General features: G+C 39.9%; 1 long non-coding RNA gene across 1 annotated transcript in view; it reads left to right on the top strand.

Moving 5' to 3' along the window:
* Positions 1 to 2324: 2324 nt before the first annotated feature.
* The window catches only part of LOC131833783 (uncharacterized), a 49305-nt gene continuing 38570 nt past the window's right edge, over positions 2325 to 13059 (top strand). The window contains exon 1 of the long non-coding RNA XR_009354631.1: positions 2325 to 2734. This is a non-coding gene — a long non-coding RNA (uncharacterized LOC131833783). The remainder of the gene's footprint in view (positions 2735 to 13059) is intronic.

Raw genomic sequence — 13059 nt, 5'->3', positions numbered from 1 at the left:
ACTCAAATTTTTTTAGCCTTACAAATCTTTTTTGGATTCCGCAGTTCATGGTCCTTCAACTAGCTATTTCTCCCCAAATCCTCCCATGACTGTCTTTTCTTCATCACAGGGGAGAACTGAGATATAAGCACACTCCTTCAGAGGGACCTTCTGACTACCCACGATTACAGAGTTTTGCCCATCATTCTGTATCTCATCCCTGAATTGCAATTCCCTACATGGAACTCCTTGCTAGATGTTGTGTTTGTATTTGTCTTTTCTTTCCTTTCCTTTTTTTTTTTTTTTTTTTAAGATTTTATTTATTTATTTGACAGAGAGAGATCACAAGTAGGGAGAGATGCAGGCAGAGAGAGAGGGCAAAGCAGGCTCCCTGCTGAGCAGAGAGCTTGATGTGGGACTTGATCCCAGGACCCTGAGATCATGACCTGAGCCGAAGGCAGAGGCTTAACCCACTGAGCCACCCAGGTGCCCCTGTATTTGTCTTTTCTGTCTCATTCTCCCCACATAAATTAATCAGAGCACTGGAATGTTCTCTCTCTTGTTCACTGCAGTATCCACAGGACCACCTAGGGCAGTGCCAGGCATGTAATAGGCTCTTAATAAATATTTGTCTTTCGATCAAATGAACGAGCCAGATACGCTACTGGGCTAGAGTGCTGATGAGTCCTGATAGCACCATTTCTTTTTCTTTTTTTAAAAGATTTTATTTATTTATTTGAGAGAGAGAGAGAGGACCCATGAGCCAGGGGAAGGACAGAGAAGTAGACTCCCCCTGAGCAGGGAGCCAGAAGTAGGACTTGATCCCAGGGATCATGACCTGAGCTGAAGGCAGACTCCTAACCCACTGAGCCTCCCAGATGCCCAACTGTAGCATTTCTTAAGTTTCAGAAGATACTTAATTTTTAAAAAAATTATTTATTTTAGAGAGCGAGAGTGAGAGAGAAAGCACAAGTGGGAGGGGCAGGAGAGGGAGAGAGAATCTCAAGCAGACTCTGTGCTCAGTGTGGGGCCCGATGGAGGGCTTCATCTCATCACCCAGAGACTGTGACCTGAGCCGAAATCAAGAGTTGAGAGATTAACTGATGCACCACTCAGGCACCCTAGGAAATATTTAATTTTTGTTAACGTGCTTATCAACTGAATATCACAACAGTAAAAGTGTATGTAGCTACTTTTTGAAGATGATCCTGTCAATAATTTGCTAAAATGGAAGTATTTTAAAATATGAATGTATTAGAGAAGAAGACAAAATGCTTCTCTTATAATAGGCTAGGCAAAAAAAAATTTTTTTTTAAATCTGAACTATGTAGTTTGGGAAATGTTACTGGAAATGTACTCATCCAAGAAAAGTAACTTGAGTCCTCATCTCATTTTACAGAAAACATCCTGGCAGCCAATATTACCATGTTGCAGCTATAATAAACAAGTGTATTTACCTAAATATTAACTAATCAGCAGGAATAGTCCATAGATTTAAAAAAAAAGAGAGAGAGAGAGACTGAGATACAAAGATTGGGAATATAAAGTGCTCTATTGAAATAAGGCAGGAAAGAAGAAATCTGCTACATTTCTTATTCTCTTTTAATTTTAGTTTTGTAAATTCTAAGTAGTATCCGATAAGAGTTTAGTATAGTATCATGGAATAATCCAGCAGCTTTGTGATCTGCAGACTATTTACGACATTAAAAAAAGGGCAGACAGGCCCCCAGTGAATGCCGAATTCATATATGAATGTGGAAATATTATGACCGCTGGACATGACTTGTCCTCGATTCCTCAGGAATAATCAGTTTTAGAGGGTCCAGGGAGAGCCTTTCCTGTTGGAGATTTTCTTTGTCTGTTTCCGTCAGCTGTATCTGATAGGAGTTAGGCTAAAAGTGAAACACAACATTCTGACAGTGAATCCGGCAGACAGATTCTTGGCTGCATTCTCAGCAGCACTTGAACTTCTGCTAAGCATGTGATGAAAGAGTGTTTTCAACTGCACCAGCTGTGGAGAGGTTAATAAAACAAAAGAGGAGAAACAAAAGTGCTCACTGCAGAAAGCTTCTGACTTTACTGATTTTTCTGGTTACAAACAGTAGGTCAGAGAGCTCTAACCATGGTATCGTTTTGGCCTTGAAATCATTTTAAACAAGTTGGGCTTCTGAATTAAAAGTTTAAAGATGATAAATAAGTTGCACATCCAAATGGAATTCTACGTATTTTGATCCAGGAACTTGAAAGTTCATACTTTGCCAGAGACCGGTGGGAGTTAGGAAAACTGTGTTTATTTTATTGGAAACTTAGGTAGCTCCTCCCACAAATAGAAAACTGCATGCCAGCTTTCTGAATCTCCAGATATGCGGAAGTCAAGGTGGTCTGTGGCCTGGGAGCAGAGACTTGTGTTTTCTGTCCCTCTTCCTGTGTCCCGCAGCTCCAGGAAAGGTCCATGGAATGTGGAGCCTTGGCCAACCTGCCTCTCAGGAGGGGATTCTGCAATCCTGTCTTGCGCAGAGAAGGTCAGTTGCTGACCCAAGAACCATTTAAACTGGAAGAAAAATGAAACAGTACCCTGGGGGACTGACAGCAGAGGCCTTACTCTACACGTTAGAGCGCAGCACGCAGGACAGAACTATCCACTCACCTCTCGGTGTCCTCCAGAGGCCCTCAAGCCCCTGTAGCTGAGGTCCAACACTCAATGTGCTAGGTCATCTCTGCGCTACCCATGAGCATTCCCATGAGCTGAAGACAGGTAAGCTACGGAGTCCCCTCGCTTTGCACAGTAATAAGGCTTCCATCAGGAGGAGAGACACAAAACCACTCTCACCGTCGACTTCACTCCTGGCCATCAGCCGGGAGGCCTGTTATGTATGTAAGTGTCTGAGGGTACAATGGATATGATCTACAACCTGTCGTCTGGGAGATATGGCCTCTATGTTTGTTGGATTAAATGGGGGCAGAAAAAGTTGTGGACATATAAAATTTGTAATATGTGAGAGAAGCTTTAAAAGGTATTTTTTAAAGTGATAGTTTGGTTATATTTTTAGTTATATGTATATATTTTAAAGATTTCATTTATTTATTTGACAAAGGGAGAGAGAGATTGAGAGCACAAGCAAGGGGGGAGGGGCAGAGAGCCGGATGCGGGCCTTGATCCCAGGACCTGGGACCATGACCCGAGCCAAAAGGCAAACGCCCAACAGACCAAGGCAGGCAGGTGCCCGAGTTATACATTTTTTAAAGTTATTTATGTCTTCATAAATTTCGGTCTTCATCATCTCAGCTGTGAGACTCAGAATCAGAAAACTATGAGATAAAATTGATTGTGTTAGAGACCGTTTCTGAATAGTTGCAGAACTCCCTGCAACTAGTCCTAGCACTGGACGCCTTCCCCTTCTCCTCCCGACCCTCCAGGATTCAAGCCCCCCTTAAGCTCATCCATTCTCTTTCCCTTAGCATCTTCTCTCCGTTGAGCAGAGATCCTCATGGAGCCTTCTCGGTGACTCATGGTTTCATTCTCTCAAGCAAGGGAGCAACACGGCAGCAAACACAGGAAGCAAAGAACACCTCTGTCCTGTACCTGAAGACAATCCGCTGTACAACATCTTGATTTATTAGGTTTATAAGTTAGGGAATGATTAATTACAGCAGTGAGGGATCTGTCCTTTTAGACTGTTATTTGCCACAGGATAAGGAATGGGATGCAGTTGATGCAAATGTGATTTGCAGAGAGGTCTGGTTTGGAGTACTTGAAGTCTCACGGAGAGGTGTCCTTTGGACAAAGTGTTCGAAGGGGTAAAGAGAGCACTGGGGCAAAAGTGGGAAGGTGTTGAGTTGGAAGGAACAGTATGTGAGACGCGAAGTAACCCCCCATTCTGTGCAATGTAACTATAAAATTGTCAAATGATGATTTGCATGTCAAGATAATGGTAATTTCCACTTCATTTTCACTCTGCAGCTGGCCTGCAAAGAAGAGAGTAATGTGTAGTGTTTTTCCATCTCCCATCTTACTCTCAATAATTCAAACCACCTAACATTTACCTATGCATCACTTATAGACATTGGCCATTTAAGAAACAGAAACAAAGGGCACCTGGGTGGCTCAGTCCTTTGGCTCAGGTCATGATCCCAGAGTCCTAGGATTAAGCCCCACCTTGGGCTCCCTGCTCCATGGGGAGTCTGCTTCTCCCTCTCCCCCTCCTGTTGCTTGTGTTCTCTCTCTCGATGTCTCTCTCTCTCTCTGTTAAATAAATAAAATAAAATCTTTAAAAAAAAAGAGAGAAAGAAACAAAATGACAGTTCCAGGTGCGACATCTTCAAAGATCACATTTATAGTGTTACTCTTCACTTCCAAGCAAAGCTGTATTTTTAGGGTGACTAACGTAGTTTTTTGGACCTCGGTTTTTTATGTCGAAAGTAGGGTTCACAGTACTTGGCTAAATATAAAGAAGATAATTCAGCATATATATAATCACGTTACCTAGCAGAGAATAGGCAAACCAGTTTACAGTTCTGCATCCTTCCGCATAAGAAATACAGCACCTACTGAACTTGATAGAGAGGTAAACATAAATGAATTCCCATAATATAATCTTTAAAACACATATAATCAACCAGCCAAATTAGATTTGAGGAGACACTTGGCTTCTAATTCAGAGACTACTTCATCTTTGCATTTCTGTCAGAGCTTTTGGAATGTGTGAATACGTTCAAGTGGGCCATAAGCAAACAAAAGTTTCAAATCTTCGTCTGGGTTTGGAAGAAGTAGAAATAGCATAACTCTTGGCCCCGAGACTCTGTGGCTTTCCCAAGAGACAAGATGTGCTGGGCGTGGAGCCTTAGATTGTGGAGGAGCAAGATTACATGGCTTGGAACAAAATATTATTCTACATGGCCCAACAAGACATGTTATCAGATACTTAGTACTGGCTGCCTACCTGGGCAGTGCACCAAAAAGAAGAGTGTGGGGTAGAGGAAATAATTATTGGAGGCTCTTATTCAACACCTCCCATGGGAGGGAGCCCTGGTACTGAGTCTCTTTTGCTGCTGTTGGGGGTAAAATATCCTTTTCTCCTGTTTTCAGGAATATGTTGCTTGAGTCAAACGATTATTTTAAAATTTCAAAATAACAGCATTAGCTTTAGCAAACAGAAAAGATCCTTTGCTGTTCCTGCTACTGCCAGCCACTGAGAGAGGCCTGGAGAGAGCTGAATCAGTGAGGGGCACAATAGGGTCTCCCCCTCCCCCGGGGACTCTCTTTTTGTGGGTTCTTCCCCAAGGGAGTTGAGTAAAGCACTCAATATGCAGAAAGATGGCCAGCCGCTGGCAGGTTACCTCTGGCTTGCAGCTAAACAAAATAAACAAAACAAGGGACCCATTGCAACATTTGAGAACTTTGCTTTGATAATCGAGAACCTGGAAAATTTTTGCAGCATAGATTCTCCAGTTCGTTCTCCCACAAAAGTTTGCTAGCCTGCTTGGCTGAGTCTGATTTTTGTTTATTCTAAAACTGTCCGTGAGTATATCTATTTCCACATAGGGACCACAATGCACAGAATATCTGCATGTCCTTGCCTTATCAGGGTTCAGATTCTCCCTGGATTATCTGCTGTTTAATATCTCAAATAAATACAATATTGTAGAGTGAAAATCTACAAATAACTTTCTAGAAAGTACAAATGGAAGCAGATTTCTTCTTTTTGGACTGTCTGCTTCATTCTCATAAGTTATTTTATTTTAATTAATTAATTTTTTAAAAAAGATACTATTTATTTATTTGACAGGGAGCACACAAGTAGGCAGAGAGGCAGACAGAGAGAGAGGGGGAAGCAGGCTCTCTGTTGAGCAGAGAGCCCAGATGTGGGGCTCGATCCCAGGACCCTGAGATCACGAACGAGCTGAAGGCAGTGTCCTAAACAACTGAGGCACCCAGGTGCCCCGCGTAAGTAATTTTAAATGGTAAATTTTTAAAAAGGTTTTATGATCTTTTAATCATGTACTAGAAAGTGAAAGACACTGGAAAAACCAGTTTTGAGATACTAATGACTTTCTGTAAAAGTCTGTAACATTGCTCTTAAAAATCAAGGCCAAACGTAAATATTTATAGATTTGTCAGATTAGTTTCTGTGGGTCTTTGTTCAAGAAGAAAGGATCCCCCCCGAAGACTTATTTATTGAATCACCAATATGATTTTTAAATTGTTGTCACTCTTTAAAATTTTCAGTTATTGGTGGTTTTGTGTCAGTTTTATCTGCTATTAAGGCTTCTTCTCCTCCTTTCATCAATGAGAGATCTGGATAATATCCTCACCGTTATATCTTCTTCCTCATCACCATCCCCATCTTTACCACCACCATCATCATCACCACCACCCCGACCATCATCATCCCCAGTATCCTCATCACCATCATCATCACCACCAACAACCATAATCATCACTCCCCCATCATCATGACCATCATTATCATCCCTACATCCTCCTCCTCCTCATCACCACTATCACCACCACCACCATCATCATCCCCACCATCCTCACCATCATCACCACCACCAATCATCATCATCATCCCCACCATCATCACTACCATCCTTACCACCATCACCATCACCACACCATCATCATCATCATCCCCACCATCCTCATCACCATCTTCACCACCGCTACCATCATCACCACCACCATCATCGTCATCCTCACCACCATCTTCACCACCGCTACCATCATCACCACCACCACCACCATCATCATCACCACCATCCTCATCATCAACACTATCATCATATTACTCACTTGGAACCATTATACATCCATTATGTTCATTGTCGTAATAACCCTAAAGTGTTTACAGGTAAGGGTCTGAAAGTTAAAGCTCCAAGGACTCAAGGCTAGTAAGTGATGGCTCTGGTAGAATTTGAAGTCAGGTTTGTCTCTTTCAAAATTCTTACTTGTCCCTAATTCTGAAACATGCAAAATTCTCAAAATCCAAAATATTGCCTCTCTGGGCATGGTAATAGTTAATTTATAATCCTTAATATATCCAGTGGAGCAAATCTTTGCCTTTAAATTGCCCTGTGTTTGTTCCTCAGAATCTCTGAGGATCTAGGGCTATCCCACACCATAAACTCTGTTGGTTTTGTTCTGTTCTCAAGGCATTCAATTCTCTGCCAGAAAACAGTTCAAACATGTTGGAAGAATCAAGCTTCCTGAATTGGGCAATGCATGATTTGGTTTAAAACTGATATAACAATCGGAAATTCTGCTTATCCACTGAATCATATTGATTACATGCCAGAGTCTTGTTTTTTATCCTAACCACACTCATCCCATTTTTTTTTTCATCCACAGAATTCTCATAGCCTACAAAGCAAATTTCAAAACAGATATACAAAGGGATGAAAACGCTTAGGTAACTTGATAAAAATTACAAAGGGGAAATTAATTACAAAGATAACTGTAAGTATCCGGAATATATAAGTAGCATCCAAGTTCCCAAAAATGAAATCATGTTATTTTATATTTTCAGAAAATGGAAAAAGAAAAACGCCCCTCAGAGTAAAAATAAAAGAAGAGATAAAGCCTAAAAATGGAAAGCAACCAGGGAGATAAAATGAAAGACAAACAGGAATGTTTAGAAAAATCAGATAACAGCGATCCAAAAGAGAGAACCCTCAGGACAGAGAAACACACAAAGATAAATACTGATGGAAAATAATCAGGGCACAAGGTTATAATTCAAAGTAAAATTTCCAAATTGCATATCCTGTTTGAAATGTGTATCTTAGAGTTTCCATGTGCTTGCTGCAGTGAGGAAGGGCACTGGATCTGGAATCAGAGGTCCTGGTTTGGGGTCTGGCTCAGTCATTTGTTATCTCTGTTTACTTGGACAAGCTACTCAAGGCCTTGTTTTCTAACATATAGATCAAAGAGATGCTGTTAAATGTCTTCCAGTGCGAAAGAACTTAATCTAGCAATGAGTAGAATTTCGAATGACAACCTACATGGCAAGATAGCATTTTCTTACCTTTTACTGATACTGTACTGATGACAAGTTGCACAGGACTCAATAGCAGTCAAAGAATGTCTTCTTTAAAAACAATAGCTTTACCCTATCACTGTCACAGCCACATTTTGCTAACGTTATGCCAACAGCATCTTACATTTTATTGTATGTGGTGGATATCTGATTTTCCTTACTGGTTAGAAACTGACTAAGCAAATAAAAGGTTAACGTTTTAAGGTTTATTGCCATTCTTGAGGTCTATATTAAATCAGTGTACAATGGGTCACTATTGTCATTTGGGTCCTCTGTAGAATATACTTTAGCTTTCTGCTCAAATTCTCCCTGTAATTGTCAAAACTGTAAAATCTTTAATTTCAAATACACAACAATGCATAAAAGTATAGTGCTGTAGTTAGCATAAATTTTAAGATGGTCTAATAGGATGCATGTTAGAAGTAAAGGTGAGTTTGACATTATAATTTCATAAAGAATTTAAAGTCACATGGATAATTTTTTTTTTCTGATAATGAAGAAGAGCTCTTTTCCCATCTTTTATTGTGTTTTTTAATGCCAATACCCTTGAGTAATATAAAAGTTAAGTCCTTCCTCTCTTTAACCCTGCCTCCCCATTCCATGTTCTCTCTCTCTCTTTCTCTCTCTCTCGCTCTCAATCACACACACACACACACACACACACGCACACATACCTTTGAGCACATCAGTGGAAGATGCAGGCATTTCTCATTTAGGGAATAATGAACACAGGCATTAAGGAAGGCAGGTGTTAAACGTGAGCTCATGTTGGAGTTTGAGAAGCTGGTTTGAGGGAAGGAAGCATAGATGGGAATCAGTATAATCTGAGCAGAGCTATTCCTTCTCTCAGAGCTCCATAACTTTTAGCTATGAGATCTTGAAACATTATTTAACCCTCTGAAGCACAGTATCCTAATCTGTAATGTGACTATAAAAATAGGATCTATGTTATAGGATTATCAGTAACAAATGAAAGTACTTCTGTGCTCTGTAAGCTCTCAAAAAAAGTAAACTGTTCAATCCACCTTTTTGGATGTAAATTGGTGGATTTTTTTTTTATTAAATTAAAATAAGGGAGTATTCAAATGGATAAAAGTAAGAAAAGTAAGTGTGAAACACATAAAGATTATAAGAGAGACTTTCGAATTCTAGAATAACATATTTAGAATACATAAATTACTAAGACCAAGTCATGAACAAATCAGATCCTTCTATCTTTATAAAGAAAAATGTAAATAGTTAATTATTCAGAAAGTGGTATTAGATATATAGATGTATTTACACAGGAGTCAGAAAAAATAACTTATCAGTGAGGTTGAAACAGATTTATAGCAGAAATGGGGCTAACAGAGGCTGGTGCCTCTGTTCCCTCAAAGAGATTTACCAAATAAGAATGGTCCCCTAGTACAATGATAGCTACTTTTAATTATTCTATGTTTGTCAGTTGTCTTAACTGGGAAGAATTTCTTTCTTGGTTTTCTCAGCCATTATTGATTGTGTGGGTAGATTAAAAGCATCCAGTGTCAGTTAACATTAAAAGAATCAATAACCAGATTATCACACACACACACACACACACACACACACACACACACACACACACACATTAGTAAGTGAAGGCAGAAGCCAATGCAGTAAAGGGACTCCCTATGCTTCCTTGGAGAGGAAGTCATTTTGGAGAAGAAGGACTGGGTTAGTCCTGACCCCCCTTCAGTCCCACTCATTCATGTCTTCATAACTGCGGGGCCCTGGGGTAGGTGAACAGGACAGTAGTCCAGGATTAAATGAGCTTCCAGTCACAGTAGGGAGCCTGGTCAGTCTCAGACTATCAAGGTGCACAGAGAACAGGTACATGGCTTTGCTTAAGGTGGTTTGAAAAAGGTGAGATTCCTCCATGACATAGATGATTTTGAGCCATATATGATAGTCTTTTCTACCATCTCCTTTAGCCATGGGGCTCTTAAAAAATATCACATCCTTGTTTTTTTTTTTTTTACATCCTTGTTTTTTTAATCGCTCTTTAACAGTATTCCATTCTAACTGAGGAATGCATGTGTGTCTATGTTTCTCATAAGCTAAGGAGAATTCAAATGTTGCATAATTAGAACTTTATTTTTTCATATAAAATTAGCTTTCAGATGGAAAATATAGATATGGGTAAGAAATCAGTCTTTTAGAAATCAGGTTTTTCAATACCTTAAACAGTGGAAAAATATAAGAAATTGGTAGAAATGTATATTTTACATTTATTTTTGAATATGTAAGTATCATCTACCCCTCTTCTTGTTTGCTTCTAGGGTTCTGATTAATTTTGTTATATAACTTAACTTTTTTAGTGGTCTAAAGTTTATAAATACAAGATCTATATTCCTTCCATATTAGAAATCCTATTTTCCTAAGAATAAATACTATTTTTGCCTTTCTCAACAACGTAAATAGGCAATTAGGAAACAGAAAGAAGAGATAGCATGTTACTTTAGAAAACCTTCATTTATTTGGACTTATTTAATATGCATCAGAAACACACACTGTAAAGACTATTTATATATTTTTATATACTTTGTATATAAATAAAGAACAAAAGTAGATACACTGAAGGAACAGAATAATTAAAAAATTACAGCAGTTACTAGATTTCAGGACTTTTTCAGTTGTTTCTACAATATTTTAAAAATATTTTTCAGAAGGTATACTATTAAACTTTATGATATTGTGCCAAAGGGAATATGCCGCACATAAATGCTTAAGATGCAATTGGAATCAGCAGGAAACATCCTGTAATTTGTTATCATGGCACCATAAAAATACGGAGTTATTTATTTAAAGCATAAATGAATAAATCTTTTAACAGTCACTTCCGACCTCCATTTTACTGATAAAGACCTGGTGAGAATATTGTTTATTAGAATAAAATACAGAATTTTGGACTTCCACTCAAAATTATTTACGAGTTCTCACTTTTATTTTTTCACAGTAGTGGAAATAGAAACCCAGGAGCAAAAGGGAATCAGGGGTAACTTTGAAGGTATGAGTTGGACCAGACTCCTGACCACCATCAGGATCTCAACCATGGGGACAACAAAGTGGCTTTCTCATGGGTATCTTGATTTTCAAGTTCTGGTCTCTCTTTCCTCTATAATATTTCTGTTTCCCTACCACCCCCATTTTGCCTTTTTACAAGTCTTTATGAGTTATGGGCATGATGTCCACCATAGGAAGGACTCTGAAGGGTTTTAATGATGTTAACTGCTAATGTTTCTTAAATGCTAGGTGTCAGGTAACTTCATTAAATTCTTGGTCTGTAAAGGAGCTCCTCTTTTCTCTATTGTTCAATGCCTTGGACAAAGAAGGAAGTTTTATCAAAATTGTGAGTGACACAAAATTAGGAGGATTAGCTAATGAGTTTGAAAACAAAAAAGAATTCACTAGAAGTATTTCATATGTTAGAAAGGTCGGTTGCATCAAAGAAGTGGAAGTGCAACAGGATAAATGAAAAAATTTTACATTTAGACTTAAATAATCAACGCCTCACGTGGAGAATGGTGAAAATATGATTTGGTGAGAAATGTTAAAAAAAAATTGGGGGTTTTAAGGCGAGTTCACGTAACCCAAGAGTGTGCATCTGTTCCTAAATACCTAAGTCAGTCATAAGCTCTATTAATTGAAATATAGCATTCACATCAAGGGAATTATTAGTCTAACCTCATTCTGCCGGTCACACAGGAAGTGCTGTATTGAGTCCTGGGCATCACATTTTAAGAGAGAAGTTGACAGCAAACTGGAACATGTTCAAAGGAGGGGCCGTGAAGTGTCTGGAAACCATATCATATAAGGAGTAACTGGGGGAATGTGTTCATTTAACCGGAGAAAATGACAAGTTGTGTTAAAAATTTCAAAGGCTGTTCTCCAGAAGACCGGGTAGATTTTTCTGCAGAGCTAGGGTATGGGGAGCAGTCACGGGGTGGCATCTTTAGGTTCCTAGAAGAAAAGGCTTTTCCAATAATTAAAGTTATTTACGGACGGGGTGACTCAGTCTCAGGGAGTCACCGGCTGCGAGGTGGGCTGGGCGGGGTCTGCGCGCTCACCTGGGAGAGGTAGGCGAGGCTGCCAGGTCCTTCTGAGTCGGAGGTCGAGTCCATGGCAATACTCTATCTTGTTTCCTCCAAGAAGCAGAGTCGCGGCCTCGGGTCCACTTTTCCTCTTAGTAGCTAAGGCGCATTTTTATTTCCATGAAAACACCTACTCGGGACACTCCTGTGCCTCCGGGGCATAAAGCGGACGCGCCCTCCGCCCTCGCAGACAGATGTGCGCATACGCGCGCGGAGAGCGGGTCCACAATCGCGTTTACGTCTTTCTGCTTCTTACCGTCTCTTAATTTGTTAGGAAAGGGGACAAGGTAGTAGGTGACAACAGTAAAATCCATTGAAATCCAAGTCACCGTCAGCAGCTGTAGCAGGAACCTTTTCTCTCCAGGTTTGTGAGTCTGACTACCGTAGTTGCTGTGTCGCTTGACACGCATGGGTCGGGCTGTGACCTTGCATCTTGGGCGGGAGAAGCTACCCTGGAGAGAAAGAGGTCAACACGGATGTTTGCTCTATAATGAAAATCACGAAGGTGTTGCATTAAGTTACAAAAGACGAAGTTGCAGGTGCCTGTGGAATTTCTTGGGGACGATAGAGTAGAAACGTCGTGTGACGCGAACAGGCTAAATAAAATCGACTATTGTTGGCATCCATCTGGATAGGGTTTTCTGAAGATCTTTGTGCATTAGTGACTGCTGTATTCTTCATTGTAAATGCTTCATTCGGGAAGACCAGGTCATTTATCTGTGAACTGAGAAATGGACTTTGTGTAGATGAGACTTTCTCTTCCTTGATTCCTCCTGCCCTCTTGTCTCCTTCCCATCCCCCATCGTCCTCCTCCTCCTGTTCCACCTCCTCTTTTTCCTCTTTCCTTTTTGCTTTCTCCTCTTTCCCCTTCTCTTCCTCCTTGTCTTTCTCTTCCTCCTTCTCCTTTTTGTTTTTCTCACAAAGGGGCACGATTT

Source organism: Mustela lutreola, chromosome 6, assembly GCF_030435805.1.
Source record: "Mustela lutreola isolate mMusLut2 chromosome 6, mMusLut2.pri, whole genome shotgun sequence".
NCBI lineage: Eukaryota > Metazoa > Chordata > Mammalia > Carnivora > Mustelidae > Mustela > Mustela lutreola.
The sequence above is the reverse complement of the archived record's forward strand: the minus strand, read 5'-3'. Positions and strand labels throughout refer to the sequence as shown.